This window comes from Dipodomys spectabilis, unplaced genomic scaffold (genome assembly GCF_019054845.1).
Source record: "Dipodomys spectabilis isolate Male_0828 unplaced genomic scaffold, ASM1905484v1 ptg000092l, whole genome shotgun sequence".
Classification (NCBI taxonomy): Eukaryota; Metazoa; Chordata; class Mammalia; order Rodentia; family Heteromyidae; genus Dipodomys; species Dipodomys spectabilis.
Window position 1 is genome coordinate 11,684,789 of NW_024870769.1, and position 20,643 is coordinate 11,705,431.

The following is a 20,643-nucleotide window of genomic DNA, read 5'->3' on the forward strand; positions in this document are numbered from 1 at the left end:
GTCTCTCTCTCTCTCTCTGTATTCCTCCATCTATCTGTCTCTCTATGCTTGTCTTTTTCTCTCAAATGTGCAACACATAAACACACACATACATTCTAAAACACTTGAGAATAACTTCTCTCCATCTTTCCTAAATCTTTTCCTCTCTTTCATAAATGTGCAAGGCACAAACACACATATATACTAATATGTTTGACAATAATTTAAAATTACTTTTTTTTCTGACACAGTAAGAACATTCTACTTGGATGGTGATCATAAGTTCCAAGCTGGGAAATTATATAACAAGTTCCAGATCAGCTTGAGTCCATTGTGATACCCTGTCTCAACACCAAAACATAAGAACAAAACAAGCAATAAGGTTGTGTTTACCTTCAGGTGGTGCTTCTATGTATGTACTCAATAAGCAGGTTCTTTAGAAACACTTTGTAAGAAAAGATGGACTTAATATACAGATTCATCAGCTAAGCTAGGTCCTAAAATATCAAAATGTTCAAAGCTATGGCCATGGAACTTTCTTTTTTTTATTATTTTTTTAAATTTATTTTATTTTATTTGTGAGCATACTGTACAGAGGGGTTACAATTACATGGGCAGGATAATGCGTATATTTCTTACCAAGCATTGCAGCCTCCTCCTTTGTTTACCCTTCACATCCCTTCCCAGCCTCCCCCTAACCCCCCCTAGTCCCAATCCTTCTCCCCCCACCCCCCACTGACATTGTAAAGCTCGTTATGGACAGGACAACTTGTACTTCTCATTGTTGCAACAGGTCCACCTGTATCCTTAAACGACTTGTTTTTCCCCATCTCCTCCACAAGTTATACTGACATCAAATATAGTGAAAGCAGGGGTTATATTGTGGTGGGGGACATACAAAGCAGCAAAGAAATAATCGTATAAATGCATTAGAAACACATGCATGAAAGAAAAAAAAATTAAAATACATATCTAAGGGTTCATTTTCCTAACATCACATTATCTGACCTTTTCCGCTTGACTCATACATATACTAGATACTGCAAATAAGGGAAACCATGGGACCTATGTTTCTTTGGGCCTGGCTTACTTCGCTTAATATAATTTTTTCCAAGTCTTTCCATTTCCTAACAAATGGGGAAATGTCATTCTTTCTGATGGAGGCATAGAATTCCATTGTGTATATATACCACATTTTCTTGATCCATTCATCTACTGAGGGGCATCTGGGTTGGTTCCAGATCTTAGCTATGATAAATAATGCTGTAATAAACATAATTGTGCTGGTAGCTTTAGTGTGGTCTTGTTTGTAAACATTTGGGTAAATGCCCAAAAGTGGTATTGCTGGGTCATAGGGAAGTTCTATGTGGAGTCTTTTGAGGAACCTCCATACTGCTTTCCAAAGTGGTTGAACAAGTTTACATTCCCAGCAACAATGAAGTAAGGTTCCCTTCTGTCCACATCCCCTCCAGCATCTGTTGTTGTAGAGTTCTTGATTTTTGCCATTCTAACTGGAGTGAGGTGGTATCTCAATGTTGTTTTTATTTGCATTTCTTTTATGGCTAGGGAGGTTGAGCATTTCTTCATGTGTCTATTGGCCATCCTTCTTTCTTCTTCAGAGAAGTTTCTCTTTATGTCTTTTGCCCACTTATTTATTGGACAGTTGTTTCTTTGAGGATTTGTTGTTGGGGGATTTAATTTTTTGAGTTCCAAGTATATTTTAGATATGAGACCCTTGTCTGTTGTATGGCTAGTAAAGATCTTCTCCCAATCCGTGGGCTTTCTATTGATCTTGCTAGCTATGTCCTTTGCCATGCAGAAGCTCTGCAACTTTATGCAATCCCATTTGTCCAACCTTTCTTTGATTTGTTGTGTTTCCGGGTCTCTATTCAGAAAATTTCTGGCCATGGAACTTTCATATGCTACTAATTTGCAATGTGCTTTCCTGAAAATAGTAAATAGAAATAATTCTAAATACTTTCATAGTTTAATATAATGTGTACTATATAGGGAGTATTGGTGTTAGCTGGAGGGCAAAAAAGAATGTAAGGCACTACAGATAATACAGTTTAGAATCTTGAATTAAATTTGTAAACATCAATATTATTCAATAAGAGCAGAGAGCAGACAATGGGCTATTGACCCATCTTCTGTATCTTCATGAATCTGAAACAAGCATCATTTGTGTATGATTACAGACAATGTGCATGGACAGACAATGAAGAGAAATACACATTTAAAGAAGGAATCCACAAATAGTGAACTTTAGATTTGTAAAAGCAAAGTATGGACCTTGACATAAGAAAAGTGATATGGAAAAGAAAGAAACTCTCCCATCCCAAAGGGGCTATAAGAAAAATGAGAAAGGATTATTCTCAAACTCCACAAAAGTGCCACTCTGTAAATAAAGTGTAGTTTGAGACAAAAGGTCTGCATTCAGTGCAATAGCAGAGGACAGAGAAGTTGCTCCTTGTATTTCTCGGTTTGCTCACCTTTGGAGTTTAGGGGAATACCTTTAGGAGATGTCTTACAGATTAACCATTGTGTTAAAGTGAGTAGAAAAGCTTCCCTTTTGTTTTTCTCAATGCTAGTTGTTCTCTACTTCCACTGGCTGAGTATCTGCCAACAGAACCACTGAAGAGCCCAGAAATTGATTGTGATATGAACTCAATCTCATGGACTTTTTTCTTTTTCTTTTGGTTTGTTTTGTTCAACATAGTGAACTGGACAGATCTGAAGGAAAGTGACTAACTGCTTGGGAATTATTAATGCCAAACCTGCACAGGCAAAGTTCTTTTGGAGCACGGGGATGTTAAATTTGAGGGCTTTTGAATACAACTGGGAGAGAGCTGTTTATGTACACTCACAGGAATTCTGTTATTTCCCCTTAAGAATTATAGGTGAACCTGCAAACAACCCTTTTAGTCTAATCTGTTTGGACTTCAAAAAGAAAACAATGGCTGTCACACCAAGTAAACTGCCAATGACAAATCTTAAGAAAAAGAAAACTATCTCTAACTTCTTCCTCATTGTTTCATTTTCTTGAAGTCTTTCTCCTATTTGTTTTACTGTGTTGACTCTCAGTAATAAATCTTACGTGTTCATTCCATATAATTTTCTTCTTCCAATCTTGCTTTTCCTCTCACATTTCCTTTCCTTTTCTCTAGGCTTCTTTTTACTTAATTATAAAGTCTTTTATTTTAATAAATTTTAAAGTCCTTGTTTATCCTATAAATATCTTTATCCTATCCTATAAAAATCCTTTATATTCTATTCTTATCGTGGAGGTATATTTAATATCACTACTTCATTTTGAGTACATTTTAAAACCTGTGGTTTGCTTTTGAATTATTGTATATATTATTGCTGTCTGGTTTCTGTTCTTTGACTGGAAGTGAGGATTATAACCTCCAAAGAAGGCTACCCACTAAAAACATCATGTTAAAGAATTGAGTGAAATATCTCTCAGAAAAGATGCACAAATTGCTACACAAATACAAGAATATGGTTTACCATATTCTACCATAGAGTAAGGCAATAGTATTCCTCTAAAACCCAACACTCAAATCTAATGATAATTAGATGGTTGAAATGCAAGAAAAAAATCATTTAAACGTTGAGCAAAAGAGCCAAGCAAGAGTGTGAGTCTCCGAATACAAGCCTCAGTTTTTGACAATAAAAAGTATTATAATGACATAAAGTAATAAAATAAGACAAAGGAAGGCTTCATCAGTAGACTAGACAAAAGAAAGAATATTAGCTATTTAAGAAAATACTGAGTAAATATTACATTCACAGAGCAATTATAAAAAGTAGAAATAAAAGTAGAAATTATAGCCACAATTTCCCAGAACTCTGAAGCATACATGATCATGAGCAGAAAATCAAGAATCTTTAGAGTAGAAGTCAGAGTTGAGATACACTCTGAATGACAGAAAACCTGTTGCATCAATTGCCACCATAAATGTGCTCAACTCTGGTAAATATATGGCTATTCAAGTACAGGAAGTACTTAGAGTCACAAATAACCATGAGCAAAAATGGATGCTATTCACAGAATGTTAAAACAGCAAGGAATACAGACAACAAGAAGATTACAAACTATAAAGTAAATGTTTACAAACTTACAACTTACGAACTTACAACTAACTTACAAAGGCAAATGGACCAGAACCACATCACACTTCTCATCAGAAGCCCTCAAATTCAAAAAGGCATAGACTAGTATATTTCAAACAATAGCAATAAAACACATGTCAACAAAGATGATTATACCAAGTGAAATTATCCTTTAAAATTGATGGAAATTAAAAACTATGACAAACAAAAACAGCAACAAAAACTACACAAAGTTGTAACCACTGGGAAAGCAATGCATAATTTACTTAGAGGAATCTGGCATAAGCATGGCAATCAGGAAAGAATAAGTTTTAGTGAGAGGGCTAAATCGAGAAATGAGGATTAAGAAAGAGTCAAATTCATTCAACTCATTAAACCTGAAAAGTCTTAATGAGAATAAGTGAGAAAAAAAGAACAAACCATACTTGAATCATGTGACTTGAAAAAGCAAATACCTCTCAATAATAATTGTAAGTACAAATGGTATTAAGTCTCCAACTAAATGAGGCAAAATGGTTGATTGTTTTAAAACTATAATTGAATAAGGCCCCATTGTCTCATTCTATAATCCTTGCTACTTAGGAGGCAGTGACCAGGAAATCATGGTTCAAGGCCAACCCAAGCAAAAAGTTCACTAAACTTTATATCAACCAATGTCTTGAAGCAAAGGTGCACATCTGTCTTCTTGACTACAGAGGAAGGATGATGGCTGGGCCTGGTGTCATGTATGTGCTTACACATCTCAGCAATGTAGACAATCACAGTGTAGGTCTGTTATCCCTAAAGTGACACTCTACCTCAAGAAACAGCAAAAACACAATGCTTGATAAGAAATGTACTCATTATTTTGCCTATGTAATTGTAACCCCTCTGTACAGGGTTACAATTTTTACAATAAAAAAAAGAAACAGCAAAAACAAAAGTACAAAGAGGACTCTTGGGTAGCCTACGTAATAGAACACCTGCCTAGTAAGTGGGAAGTTCGGTGTTCAAATCCCAGGGTCATAAAAACCAAGCCAAACAAACACCATGCAAAAACAGCAACAATGAAAACAACAAAGAGCATCTAACTCTCTTTACTGCAAGCAACACATCTCACATAAATTCACCAGGGAAACCATACAATTTCCATTTCTTTGGGTCTGGCTTACTTTGCTTAACATAATTTTTTCCAGGTCTTTCATTTCCTTATGAATGGTATGATACCACTCTTTCTTATGGAAGCATTTCATTGTGTATATATATACAAAAATTATTGATTCATTTGTCCACTAAGGGTTGGGAGGGAAATATGGGAGTAAACAAGGGAAGCGGTGACATTGTTCAAAAAGAAACCTACTCATTACTTGACTTATGTAACTGTAACCTCTCTGTATATCACTATCACCTCTACAATAACAATTAAAAAGAACTAATGAGTAGAAAGTGATGGTGTGAAGATAATAGCAAGCACATTGAATTTAAAAATATTTGCATCTGATGAACATATCAAGCCAAAAGTAGTCAGAAGATATTAAAAGTTCATTTTATGCAAATAAAAGGAACAATCCATTAAGAAGGTTGGAGAATTGTTAATATATATGCTCTAAATACTGGGGAGTCTATGTGAATAAATCTAAAGACGCTGGACAAAGAGACAGACATATCCTGATATAGTTGCTGTTGGTAATTCATCAATAATTTATATAGATGAAAAATTAACAAGAAACACTACAGATGAGAAACACCAAAAGTAAATGGTAATAACAAATGCTTGCAGAGTATACCACACAAGAGCTGTAGAATATACATTGTTTCTCAGAAGCCCATGACAAATTCTCTCACAATTTTAGGCCACAAAGCAGATCTTAAAGAATGAAAAAATAATGTAACTTTCCTTCCTTCCTTCCTTCCTTCCTTCCTTCCTTCCTTCCTTCCTTCCTTCCTTCCTTCCTTCCTTCCTTCCTTCCTTCCTTCCTTCCTTCCTTCCTTCCTTCTTTCTTTCTTTCTTTCTTTCTTTCTTTCTTTCTTTCTTTCTTTCTCTCTCTCTCTTTCTCTCTTTCTTTCTCTCTCTCTCTTTCTTTCTTTCTTTCCTCCCTCCCTCCCTCTTTCCCTCCCTCCCTTCTTCCTTTCTTTCTTTCTTCCTTCCTTCCTTCCTTCCTTTTTTCTTTCTCCTTCTTTCTTTTGTGTGTGTGCCAGTACTTAGGCTTGAACTCAGGACGTGGGGGAGCTGTCTCTAAGCATTTTTTGACCACAGCTAGTGCTCTATCACTTGAGTCACAGTTCTATTTCTGGCTTTTTGGTGGTTAGTTAAACTTAAGAGTCTCAGGAACTTTTCTGGCTGAGCTGGCTTTGAAACTCTTGAGTAGCTAGGATTACAAGAATAAGCCACTGGCACCCAGCCAAAAATGAAGGTATTTCTTATATGAATTCATCGTAGAATAAAATCAGCTGTCAAAATGATAGGGCACTACAGAAATGACACAAAGAATGAAGGCTATACAAAGAATTGAAGAATTGAATGATATGTGGAGGGGGTGGGGGTGTGGGGCTGGGATGTGGATTAGTGGTAGAGTGCTTGCCTACCACTCATGAAGCCCTGGGTTCGATTCTTCAGTACCACAGAAACAGAAAATGTTGGAAGTGGTGCTGTGGCTCAAGTGGTAGAGTGCTAGCCTTGAACAAAAGAAGTTATGTGGGGGGCTGGGAAGGTGGCTCAGTGGTAGAGCGCTTGCTTTGCATGCCTGAGGCCCCGGGTTCGATTCCTCAGCACCACATGAGCAAAAAGAAAAAAGCCAGAAGTGGTGCTGTGGCTCAAGTGGTAGAGGGCTAGCCTTGAGCTGAAGAGCTGAGGGACAGCGCCCAGGCCCAGAGTTCAGGCCCCACGACTGGACCCCAAAAATAAAAGTTATGTGGGTCATTAGAAATACCAAATAGGAAACAAAATTTTTCTAGAATCAAAGGAAAATAAAAATACCACTTACCACAACATCTTGGATATAGCAAAGGCAATGTAAACAGGGAAGCTTATAAATATGAGCACCTATATTAAATATCGTAGATATTAAATAAATAACTTAATGGTTTACCTCAAAGTCTTAGAGGAAAAAGAACAATCTATTTAGATTGTTCAATTGGTAAAATTAAAGTAACAACACATATCAGGAGAGAAGTTAATGAAATAGATGCTGAAAATGGATGCTTACATAAGTTAAAGGAAGACTCCTTCTTTGAAAACATTAATGACTGACAAACCCTTTATGAAGTTAATTGAAAAAGAGAACTACCAATTTAATAAAATTAGCAATGAAACTACCAAAATCTAGAGGACTATTAGGGAATATTTTGAATTTCATATACTAATAAATTGAAAATTATAAAAGAAATGAATAAATTTCTAGACATGTGTAATCTACAAAATGGAACCAAAAGAATATAAATAACCTAAACAAATCCATAATAAGAAATGAAATTGAAGAAGTAACAGAGTACATGAGTACTGTATGGATTCACAGCAGAAATATATCAGATCTTTAAACATAGCTCGCACCAGTGCTCCTCGAACAACATAAGGCAACATACAATAAAGATACCTACATTTTTATATATTGTGACACTATTTACTATAGTCAAGTCATTGTATAAACTTAGCTGCCCACGAAATGCGAATGTGTAAAGCAAATTAAGTCAATATATGTAATAAACTCTTTGTCTCTGTGAAGAACCAATGATTCAAATTATATTCAGGTCAAGGATTATAACTGAAAATCATAATATTAAATCAGATGAACCAGACTGAGAAAGAAAAAATGCACCATGTTTTCTCTCAAAATCTAAATTCTCTTTAGATTAATTACAAAACAATATGAATGTAGGAAATGGGAGGTAGGGCAGAGAGGAGAATGAGAGTGAATAGGATCAAAATATACGAGTATACAAATATCATATGAAGACCCATTATTTTATATAATAAATATATGACAATTAAATTATTCTACCACAAAATTAAGTGCTTCTATTTTCTAAAATGGTGGATGAATTCTTGAAGCATAAAATCACACCAAAACAGTTTTCAATATTTAGCCTTGTGGCCACATGTATTTCTTCTAGTCATTCTCTTCTCAATTGGAATTCAGTAGTATTTTTATCAGCTATTGGTTCTGTGATGGATTTTTAATTATGGTATCACTCACAATTGAGAATGGAAAGCATTATTATACAGTATTTGGTCTACATTATTTGAAAGAAATACAAACAACAGATTTGGCTTTCCACTTACAGAATTAAGATGGATTTAGTATTGACTTTGTGGCTGTAGGATTATAGTTTTAAAAATGAAAATACTGTCTGGGAGAGCTACCCACCAAGGACTGAATACATCTCTTCATTTGGGGAAAATTTTACCGTTCTGATGCATACAGACATTGTAGAGGAAAATTTAATAATTCCTCTAATTTTTAAAAAAGATTTTAAAACAGTACATTTTTTTAAGCAACTCCTTAAAAGGGGGCGCTGCCATTTAACTGGCTCCAGAAACCTGTACTTCCACCAGAACTGACTCTCAGGATATTCATCAGGTGATCAAGATTCAAACTGATGAAACCATAGTTTCTATATGATATTTTTCTGATATAGTTAATAACAAAAGAGAATTTCCTCAATAGATTGTCTTTATTGCTACAGGCCAGGTAATATAGGACCTTGATTTTTCTATGGCTAGAAAATGACTTGTATGGATATATTATATAATTCAACTTGCCTTTATGCAAACATTTTGAACATTCTTTTTGTCCTTTCCAGCATCCTATCTTTTGTATATGAAGGTTTAGGGAAATTATATATCTCATTTTTATTTGAATTCCAAAAATTACTTATGTTAGATTTTTTTTTATTTAATTTTATTGTCAAGTTGATGTACATACGTAAGGTAGTGAGTATGTAGATTTTGAGTATTAGTTTCATCTCATTTCTACAACATTTTATGCTTCCCTCCTGTTTATGAAGATTTTATATGAACAAAATATCTCACAGAGAGTAAGTATTAAGTATTAAGTACTAAGGAATATTTCTATTTGAAATGTCTTTCAGGTTTCAAATGTGTTACTATGAAAATATTTCACCTTCCTCAAAATAAACAGATAAAATAATGGTGGATTCTTAAAACAGATATTTCATATTTTCTCAATATTTATTAATTTATTTTTTTCCTCAGTAATGCTGAATTACTGATTTTCTTAGGGAATAGGATATGTGGGTGATTTGTTTAATAGAGAGCATATTTCATATAGAGATATTCAAATCCAATGTTACCAATGTTACTCATGGTGGTGGTAGAGGTCAGCTGTGTGTACTTATGCATGTGTGTGCTTGCACTTGGAGAACAACATCATATTCATCTTTGTTGACAAGCACCTGTATAATTACATTTCGAAGGTCTACCTGAGTGATCAATTCACATTGCACTTATGTCACATTCAAAATTTTACAAAGATCTATTCAGCTACTGAAGGGCATCTAGGTTAGTTCCATATCTTAGCTATGGTGAATAATGCTGTGATAAACATAGTTGTGCTGGGAGCTTTAGTATGGCCTTGTTTGTGATCGTTTGGGTAAATGCTGGGTCATAGGGGAACTCTATGTGTAGTCTTTTGAGGAACATCCATACTGCTTTCCAAAGTGGTTGAATAAGTTTACACTCCCACCAACAATGCAGTGGGATTCCCTTTGGGCCACATCCCCTCCAGCATCTGTTGTTATTGGACTTCTTTATTTTATTGTGAAAATACCGTACAGAGGGTTTACAATTACATGGACAAGGTAATGAGTACATTTCTTATCAAGCATTGTTGCCTCCTCCTTTGTTTCCACCTCCCATCCCTTCCATTCTCCCAGCCTCCCCCCAGCCAAATTTGTAAAGTTTGTTTTTGCACATAGCAACTTGTGTATCTCATTGTTGCAATGAGTCCCCTCCACAAATTATACCAACATCACATACAATGAAAGCAGGGGTTATACCGTGAGGGAGGGACATACAAAGCAACAAAGAAATCATCTTATAAATACGTTAGAAACAATCACAAGAAAGAAAAAAATTTTGAATACTTATGTTGGGGTCCATTTCAGCTAACATAATGGCTCTCTCAGAAAGAATGACATTGTCCCGTTTGTTAGGAATTGGAAAGACTTGGAAAAAATTATATTAAGCAAAGAAAGCCAGGCCCAAAGAAACATAAGTCCTATGGTTTCCCTTATTTGCAATAACTAGAATATGTCTGAGACAAGCAGAAACAGTCAGATAAGTTGGATTTCTTGATTATAGCCATTCTAACTGGGGTGAGGTGGAATCTCAAGATGGTTTTGATTTGCGTTTCTCTTACTGCTAAAGAAGTTGTGCATTTCTTTATGTGTCTATTGGCCTTTCTTTTTTTTAAAATTAAGTTTTTTTTGTGAAAATACTGTACAGAGGGGTTACAGTTACACGAGCAAGGTAATGAGTACATTTCTTATCCAGCAAATTGTTGCCTCTCCTTTGTTTTTCCTCTCCCATCCCTTCCCTCCCACCTCCTCAGCTACACCCCACCTCCAGTCCCCTGCTAAATTGTAAAGTTGGTTTTTCTACATAGCATCTTGTTGCAATGGGTCAATCTGTATCCCTATTTCAACAGTTTGTTTTTTCACTTCCCCTTCTCAGATTATACCAACATCAAATATAGTGAAAACAGGGATTATACCGTCGGGGAGGGACATACAAAGCAACAAAAAAATCACATGGTACCTTATAAATCCGTTAGAAACAATAGCAAGGAATGAAAAAAACCATTTGTGTCCCTATATTGGTGTTCATTTCGCTTAACATCAACTTATCTGACCTTTTCTGCTTGTCTCAGACATATACTAGTTATTGCAAATAAGGGAAAACATGGGGCCTATGTTTCTTTGGGCCCGGTTTATGTCACTTAATATAATTTTTTCCAAGTCTTTCCATTTCCTAACAAATGGGACGATGTCATTCTTTCTGATGGAAGCATAGCACAGCAACTCTAAGCTATTGGCCTTTCTTATTTCTTCTTCAGAGAAGTCTCTCTTTATTCTTTAGCCCACTTATTAATTGAGCAGTTGTTTCTTTGAGGATTTGCTGTTGGGGGATTTAATTTTGTGAGTTCTAAGTATATTTTAGATATGATATTCTTGTCCCTTGTATGGCTACTGAAGATCTTTTCCCAATCTGTGGGCTTTCTATTGATCTTGCTAGCTATGTCCTTTGCCATGCAGAAAGTCTGCAACTTCATGCAATCCCATTTGTCCAAATGTTCTTTGATTTGTTGTCTTTCTGGGTCTTTATTAAGAAAATTTTGGCCTGTTCCAAGGAGCCCTAGAATTTCTACCATTCCTTCCTGCCTCCATCCCAAAAGAATGACATTGCCCAATTTGTTCAGAAAGGGAAAACTTGGAAAAAATTAAATTAAATGAAGTAAGCCCGACCTAAAGAAACATAGGTCCCATGGTTTCCCTTATCTGCATTAACAAGTATATGTCTAGGACAAGCAGAAGGGGTCAAAAGCTATGTACATATGAACATATAACCTGATGCTAAGTGAAATGAACCCCAAGATAGGGACACAAGTGGTTTTATCTTTGTGCTGTTCATTTTAATGTACTTATAATGTACAATGTGATTTTTTTGGTTTCTTTGTATGTTTTTTTCCCCATGGTACAACCCCTATTGTCAATGTATTTGATTCCGGTGTCCTGCATCTCGTATATACATTTTTCTATTTTGGGGAGGGCAAGGGAAATAAAATGCTGAAGGATACAGGATGACCCATTATAACAATGAGATGTATGAGACACTATATTGAAAGCAAACTTTACAACTTTGCAGGGGTGGGAAAGCAGAGGGTGGAGTAGGGAGGTGGGGGGGGGTAAGTGATGGAAGGGAAAAAATAAAGGAGGATGTCATAATTTTCCATAGGGAATGGACTCATTACCTTGCTGAGGTAACTGTAACCCCTCTGTGCAGTATCATTACAATAAAAATATATATTAAGGAAAAAATTTTACAAAGAAATGAGTTACAGTATTACAACATGCAAGATAAGAACAATGACCTTATATAAGGTGCTTTTGACTATGTGCTTCTTCCTACTCTGGGACAATAGCCCTCCAACCACCTCACCCTCAGGAAATAAAATGGAACCTGGCTTTATCTGTTAATAGTTTGGTATAAGAAAGGGCAGAGACAAACCCAAAGACTGTTATTCTTAACTGTGGATTTTAATTCATTTAGACACCAACCAATGCAAGAAATTTTGATTTATTGAATTTCAAGGTTATGAGGGTTATGGCTCATGTGTAATATTAGGTTTAACATTCTATTATTATTATCCTATTATTCCAGGCAGAATGTTGAATACATTATCACAGATTGTCTTAAGCAAAAGGAATTTATTTCTTATGTATGTGGGCTAGGAATCCCACTTTTAGGTCTGGTAACATTTGGTTTCTTGTGATGACTTTCTTCCTAGTTTGAGAAAGGCTGGGTGCTTTTTCTTGCATGTTTTTTTTTTCTCTGAGTATGCTGGGGGAGAGGGAAAAAGAAAAAAGATAAAGGGAAGAGGAGGAGGAGAGGAGGAAAGGAGGAAAAAGACAAAGACAAAAAAAAGAAAAATAGCTGTGGTATCCTTCTAAGAACACTAATCTTATGAAAGAAGAGGCCTTTTTTATCCTTTATGGACTCAGTTAGCCTAAGTTACTTCCTTAGAAGCTCTATCTCCCAATATAGCAGACTGGGTCTCTCCTTGTTGGTTGCTATAAACTGCTACAGAACTGTTTCTGTCTTAGTCAGAATATGAGGGAGGTGGAACACCCAGGATCTTGCCAATAAATAAAGACACTTCCAGTGGCATGCACATCACAGGAGGAGAAGTAGTATTAATAAACCAATTAGAAATACTAGGCAGCAATTATTGAGGTATTCTCTCTATGAGGTCATGTGCTGTGACTATTTTGCCTCCTTGCCTGCTAGGAATGGCTTACAACAGACCTACCAACTATGTCTTAGAGCATATAGCAGAGTGAGAACTAATGCTAAGAGAAAATGACAGAGAAACAGTATACAGAGAAATACATAGCCTGGAAGAGTAAATGTTTGCAAGAAAATATACACAGCAAAATAAGCTATAAGTTTTTGCATACTAAGGTTTCCTTATATTAGGGTCAAATTTCCATATCTTTATGTTGACTCTTGGCTTTGTATTAACTTAAATAATTACTTTTTCCTTAATCAGGGATTGAACTCAGGGCCTCTCACTTGCTAGGTTTGCATTCTTAGCTGAGGTTCTATCACTTGAGCCATGACTCTAGTCTGGTTTTTGCTGGATAGTTTTGGAGATGGAGTCTTGTGGCCTTTTCTGACTGGGCTAACCTCAAAACAACATTGATCTGGTCATCAGCATCCTGAGTATCTAGGATTAGAGGTATAAACTTTCAGGACAGTTTATAAATACCAAAACATAATAGAATCAACACCATTCAGCCAAGCAACTTCAGCTACATCCCTTAGGCAGAGACCAAAGCACCCACTCTTGGCTCTGGTTCTGATAGCAAGCTCCTCATTATGACTTCACTCCAGTCAGAGTACCCTTTAACTTTCATGTTTGTACTGGCATTCTCTTCATGAGAATATGTGCTTTTTTATTATCACCATAATACAATGATACAAGAATTGCTTATCTACCAATTAGACATCTGTGGTTTACTTCCCACTCATATCTTTCTCCTCTCATGGGGGGTCCACAGACTATTGGTTAATAAATTGTATCTCAGAATAGTGTAGAATATACAATTATTGACAATTTAAAATATAGGTGATGAATTAACTGAAGATTATAGACTCTATGGAGCGCTCAAATAGGATGGTTCTTTAGAAAGATTGAGTTAAAGCCCCCAAAAATGAGCACCCACAATTGTGTACTTGCAAGAAAGAGGGGACAATGAGAGGGCGTGGGTGAATAAAGGAGGGAAGAGCTGGAAAAGGCAGTCAAGAATTCATTGTATACATCACAGAATTGAGAAAAATAAGGAAGGGGTTGGTTGAAAGGATGACACAGATCAAGGCACATTGTATACATAAACTACTTTGTTAAATGGCAAAAAAATCCACAACATATCCTCAAAATTAAGAAAAGGAAGGATAAGGGAGAATGTTGAAAGGGGTAACATTGATCAAACACACGGTATTCGTAAACTGATTTGTGGAATGGCAATGCCTTTGTATAACTAAAGATAATAAAACTATTCTAAAATTGTGGGTGAGAAAATTGAATGCAATTCACGATCTAACTTATCAATAGTTGACCAGCAACAATTAAAAGTATTCTTTTGTAGGTTTCTAGGATTTTCTAGCTGCTAGAATCACAAAAGAAAAGCATTATAGCATTTGGATACTGATGACTACTTTGGTCTCATTTTAGAAAAAAGAAAAATTCAGTTTGCTACTCTTATCCGTATAGAGGGTGGTAACATGTCTCACAATATAATCTCAAATTGTATGGCCTTGTAGTGCTCTTGGTAAGGAAACACTGGAATTTGTTTGATGAAAGTAAAATAGATGTTTAATTTTAAAGCTCAATAGCACTATAAAAATTATTTCATCACATATCATTTTCCCAAATACCACATAGGAAAACCAAGGCCTTTCATGTACTAGGCTAACAGTGTATCAGTGAACTTTACCATTGGCCCTTATTATATTTTGGAAATCTCATTTTGATAGAGTCTAAATTGCCCAGGCTGGCCTCCAACTTGTAATCTTCCTATCTTTAATTCCTACATACTGGGTTTACAGGGCTGCAACACCAAGCCCAGTTTAGGTCATGACAATTTGGTTAAAATGATGATCTGTTGTGAAATTTATTTTTTTCTTAATGGGAAAATATTTATCAAATATTATAGCACAGGCATAAAACAGAGCACATAGCATGCTACTATTTGATTTAAAAGAAATTTATCTGTGGATTTATATAATCTGGTGTAAACAAAATTAATGATCTCAGTTATTTGAGATATACCATGTTCCTTGCCAAAAGGTGATGGATGCTTGAGAGAATCATATGTAAAATAAGGAGCAAATAGTTTCTTACTTAACTAATGTTTCAGAAGGCACGAGGATGTGTGGAAGTTTTTCTTTACAAAAGAGTTAAATGGATGTGTGTATCCATATCTATATATCTATATCTATATATAATCTTCAACAACTTTATTAAAAGAAAATAGATGAAAACTAATCTGTATAATGTAGAAATTCTAAAACAAAAAAAGGAATCTTAAAATATGGATTTGGTGTTTACTGAAGACTGAGATAAAGCTTGCTGATAGAGAGCGACAGAGAGAGATAAACAGAGAGGAAGAGGGCTTCTGTGTCAAGACTAAAGGCTGTTTTCTGGATGGTAAAGATGATTGGGATTGTTACCATGGGACAGTGAGCTCATCCTTTGTTGGCCCAACTTTTGTCATGTGTTTAATTTAATCAATATGACATCATGGTATCCAGCAATGCCAACCTCTGGAATCACTCATTAGCTGGTTTTAGTTAGCTCTTCCCTATGTCTACTCCCACCTTGGGTCCTTTATTCACATCCATTTATTAACAATCATAACAATATAATCTATAGAGTGCAAGCATTTATAATTGATAGATACCTGTATATGAGGCAATAAGAAACAGTAGTTTGAGGGGAAACAAAGGAGGAAGCTACAATGCTTGATAAGAAATGTACTCATTATCTTGCCCATGTAATTGTAACCCCTCTGTACAGTATTTTCACAATAAAAGAAGAAAAAGAAACAGTAGTTTGTTTGGGTAAAGAGTATGGTTAGTAGGGAATTAACAAGGACCGACATAAATTACACTATCATTGAAAAAGTGGGGAAAGGCTGGCCCTGAGTGCTTGTGGCTCACACCTGTAATCCTAGGTACTCAGAAAGCTGAGATCTGAGGATTGCGGTTCAAAGCCATCTTGGGAAGGAAAGTCCATGAGATTCATCTCCAATTAACCACTAGAAAACTGTAAGTGGTGCTGTGGCTCAAGTGGTAGAGCACTTGCCTTGAGCTGAAGAACTCAGGGACAACACCCAAACCCAGAGTTCAAGCCCCATGACTGACAAAAATAAAAAAGTAAGTGGGGAGAGGCAGAAACAATTAGTTTGGGAAGACATTGTCCTTCAGTATTATATGAGTTGCTGAAATGTCCAAGTGTTTGAAGCCCAGCAGCTACAGGAATTGGGAGTTTATCATTCAGGACTTCAATAAGGATGTACCTATGTGAGAGGGGACAGTTTTCATTCATGCCTGAGGCAGGGCTTGGACCTGTGATCCATCATTAACATAATATAGGGATGATGACATGCAAATTAAGTTCTTTTTAGTTCCATTTTCCTTAAATGCAAAGTGAACTAATGTGAGCCCCTAACTTTTTCTTTTCTTTTTTTGGGGCGGGGGAGAGTCTGGTTGTGGGGCCTGAACTCTGGGCCTGGACACTGTCCCTCAGCTCTTCAGCTCAATGCTAGCTCTCTACCACTTGAGCCACAGAGCCACTTCCCTCTTTTTTTTCTTTTTTGCTTATGTGGTGCTGAGGAATCGAACCCAGGGTCTCTGGCATGCAAGGCAAGCGCTCTACCACTGAGCCACCTTCCCAGCCCCACTTTTTCTTTTTTGTAAAGATGCTATACAGAGGGTTTACAGTTACATTAATAAGGTTAATGAGTACATTTCTTGTGGAACATTGTTACCTCCTCCTTTGTTTTTCTCCTACTATCCCTTCACCCCCCTTCTCCTCCATCCCCCCTCCTCCAAGTTGTAAAGTTCATTTTTAACACAGTGTCTTGTGAGTATCATTGTTGCAATGGGTCATCCTGTGTCTTGTATATACAAGATGCAGGGTGCTAAAATCAAATACAGTGAAAACAGGGGATGTGATACACACACACACACACACACACACACACACACACACACACACACACACAGAGGAATTCCATGCCCCCTAACTTTTTTGTTGTTGAAACTGTACATGAACCTAGCTGGAAAGTGCTTTTAAATGAATGTCAGATAAAGGGCTTAATTAAATTGCAATTTCTATGAAATCTATGCATATGTGTACAATAAAATTACATAATAAGGTTCATCTGAGGAAAATTTTTACTTAAAAGATTATACATAGGTTGGCAGGAATAATCAATCAACACTAAGTTTAACTGATAGAAAACTATAGTGAAAGAGATTTTGGTATAGCTTTGAAGCATGCAAAATTCATTACCCAATTGGATGTCTGAGAACATACTTTGCCTTCCAGAACATTTCTGGGTTTCAACACCAGTCACCTGACTTACAAATGGATTCCATGTTCCACTTATACACTAGCCTTCTAGTAATGACTTGAATGTACTGATATTTGGTGAATAGACTTTGGACTCAAATGATCAAATTGGGCTTCTTCTAGTCTTGGGACTTAAACTCAGGGCCTGGATCTGTATCTGAGACTCTTTGTGCTCAAGACTAGTGCTTTACCACTTGAGCCACAGTGCCACTTCCTGCTTTTCTAAGTAGTTTATTGGAAATAAGTGTCTCCCTGACTTTCCTGTCTTGGGCTGGATTTGAACCAGGATCTTCAGATCTCAGCCTCCTATGTAGCTAATATTACAGTCATGAGTGCTGGCACCCAGATAAGGTGGGCTTCTTATCCTTTCACTGAGGATGCAACAGATCAAAGAATGAGAACTGATAGGATCACAGGAGGAATTCAATCCTCCAATTTAACACTCAATATTCCCATTAGTGTGTGAATTGATGATACCAGGATGGCTGCTAATTCTAATATTACCCATTAGTCTTTAAGTAATAAAGAATTGTGTTAACCTTGTAAACCTATGCAGTTCGTTTTTAAAATAGTAACTGGTATCTCAAGACTAATATACGTTTTCTATTCCCTTGGAGAATTGGGAAATTTTTTCTTCAATTAAGCAAATACCATTGAGCTGAAAAATTAATTTAAGACCTTATTATAAGCTGACTGATGAATATTGATTACTTGAATGCTGTTTGAGTGCATACAAATTCTCTTTTCTGTTGCCCCATTGATTTTGAGGGAATTTTATTAATTAATGGGAGTTAGGTTTCTACTTATTTCATAAGAATATAGTTAGTTTAAAATTTTCATTTCCTATAATCAAGTTACCTACTCATCTCAGAGTAAAAAGGTGACTCATCAATGAATCATGTGAGTATAATACAGAATTAGATGTAATGGTGGTAAAGGAAGATTGTGTTTTTGCCTTTGGAAGCAAGAAAGAAGAGATTGTAGGTGTTCTTTTTTATTTTTTATTTGGTGATATTGGGGTTTGAATTCAGAGCCATTGCGCTTGCTAGCACTTAAGGAATGCTTCCCATTCTTTTTTGTTTTTAAGTTCTTTTCAGACAGATTTTTGGTTTGTGCCAAAGCAGGCCTCAAATTGCAGTCCTTCTACTTCTGCCACCTAAGTAGCTGAAAGCAAAAGCATTACCATCATGTCTTCTGGTTAAGATGAGTTCTTGATAGCTTTTTGCTTGAGCTGGCGTCTGTATATAACCTTCCTGGTCTCTACTTCCTGAGCAATTGGTTTTACAGGGGAGACCTCTCAGCTCTGTAGATAGTAGTGGAAATTAGAGAAAGATCATCATAGGTCTTGATTTGTTTTCACCTCTTATAATGAATTTTGTGTTATTTGCTTTAGTATTGGTGCTTCTTGTTTGGAAACCAGTTTTGCAGTTCTGCATAGCTATCATAGATATGTTAGGCTGGATAGATATTTAATACGTTTCCATTATGTCTTTCATTCTTCCCTGAAGACAAATTTCCCTCAGAAAACAGACCCCAAAGCAAGAACATAGATGTAGCATATCAACATATTAAAGAGTATAAAATTTTAGACAATTTTAATTAGTTGATTTATAAGCTCTGGCAATCATAATACAAAAGAGATGAGAACCTATGACTACCAATTCCCTACTATGATCTGTTCCAAGTGCTAGCGAGATAATTTTACAAGTACAAAAGGATTTCATGGAGGAATAACAATCATAGTGAGATTTAAAGCAATCTAGGTATTTGCATTGGTGTTCTTAAACTAATTGTATGTAAACCAAACAATTGAAGGTGAAGGCAGGCTCTGATCTTCTGATGCTAGGAAAGTAAAGGTGCAAGGCTCAGAGTAGATACAATGTTGAGCTGGAAAAATACATCAGAATTTTCTTGGATTTGGCAAGAGGAAAGAAATTGATAAGAATAAAAAGTGATACAGGCTGGAGTTTAGCTCAGGGACAGTTTTAATCCATGCCATGAAACAGTGGTCTTGGACACTTACCACATTCAAGAAATAGAACATTAGCCTGAGCAAAACAGTAAAGGGATAACACCCAAAGCATGAGTTCAAATCTCAGTATTGGCACTGTAAAAAATAAAATGAAACAAAGAATGCTAAAGTATTAAAAAGCAAAAGCATACATGAGAGAATTAAATTATTGATGGATCTCAGAAATATGATAGGAAGAGAAAAGTAAATATGATAGGAGTAAATTATTTTGGCAGAATTGTCATAACAATGCTGTTGAATTGAAGACATAAGTGAAAGCCATTCAGGACCAAACAGGTTGTAATATAGCTTCATAATAAAGGATTCATCTGAGAACTGTCCCAGATAAATATATGCATAGTATGTATGGGAGTGGGGATGCAGAAGTCCCTAATAGGGGGAAAACATGATATATACAATGTAATAAATCATTTTTCTAAGCTAACTACAGACATGCATGCGTTCTTTGAATATTTTCCTGCTAAACGAGAACAGTGCAAAATTAGAGCACCCTATATGAGCAGAAATTACCACCCTAAGCAATAATCACTTGTTAGCATCCTTGTAGCACCTAAAAGTAAGACCAGTTTGTCACAGAACCAGGGAGGGATAGATTTTAAATTGTACTAACTAGTAGATACTGTAACCTCAAAGGGAAGGTCTCTCTAGTAATCAATTGAGCTTCAGAAAACATGACAGCTCACATCCAATTAACTATCAATAAAAATAAAAATCTAAATGGTAAATAAATTTATAACTCTGAAACTAACACCCCTTTTTTTTTAATAATGGGATTCAATTAAGAAATTATATAAGGCTTTCCTTTTCTCACTTTTTTTTCTGCTACTGAAACTTGAACTCAGGGTCTTAATTCTTTTATTTATTTTTATTTATTTATTTTTGGTTTTTCATGAACTCTTGGCCTGGGTGCTGTCCTTGTGCTCTTCAGTTCAAGGAGAGTGCTCTATCATTTGAGCCACAGCAACACTTACAGCTTTCTGGTAGTTTATTGGAGTTAAGAGTCTCATGGACTTTCCTGCCTGGGCTGGCTTTGAATTGTTATCCTCAGATCTCAGCCTCCTGAGTAGCTAGGATTACAGGTGTGAGCCACCGTTGCCTGGCCTGAATGCCTATTCAATCAAGGTTTGCCTTATCACTTGAGCATCATTTTCATTTGGT